Below are 552 nucleotides of genomic sequence, written 5' to 3' on the forward strand. Positions count from 1 at the left end.
AGACTCAATATTGTGAAAATGGCAATACTACCAAAGGCAATGTCCACGTTCAACACAATCCCAATAAAAATACCAATCCCATTCTTCAAGGAGATTGAAAAGGTAATCTCCAGTTTCATTTGGAATGGAAAGAAGCCCCTAATAAGCAAAGCACTTCTTAAAAATAGAAAAAAGTAGGAGACATCTCACTCCCGGATTTCAAATCCTACTACATTGCCGTGGTGGTTAAGCATGGTACTGGTACAATGACAGACACATAGATCAATGAAATAGAATTGAGAACCTGGAAATCAGCCCATCTTCTTATGGCCAACTGATTTTTGACAAGGAGATGAAATCAGTTAAGTAGAGAAATGACAGCTTTTTAAACAAATGGTGTTGGCAAAATTGGAAAAGTATCTGCAGAAGACTCAAGCAAGGTCCACACCTCACTCCATATACAAAAACCAACTCAAGGTGGATCATGGATTTAGGACTAAAACCAAGGACTATAAACTTCATCAAAGAAAAGCTTGGGAGAACTCTAGTAGTCCTAATCCACAACATAAACAG

The 552-nt window shown here is 37.9% G+C and overlaps 1 protein-coding gene across 1 annotated transcript in view; it reads left to right on the top strand.

Annotated features, from left to right (window-relative positions):
- The window catches only part of FMNL2 (formin-like 2), a 375555-nt gene that overhangs the window by 302530 nt on the left and 72473 nt on the right, over positions 1-552 (top strand). The window lies entirely within an intron of this gene.

This window comes from Elephantulus edwardii, unplaced genomic scaffold (assembly GCF_000299155.1).
Source record: "Elephantulus edwardii isolate Elephantulus edwardi_28Jun2011 unplaced genomic scaffold, EleEdw1.0 scaffold00010, whole genome shotgun sequence".
Taxonomy (NCBI): Eukaryota; Metazoa; Chordata; class Mammalia; order Macroscelidea; family Macroscelididae; genus Elephantulus; species Elephantulus edwardii.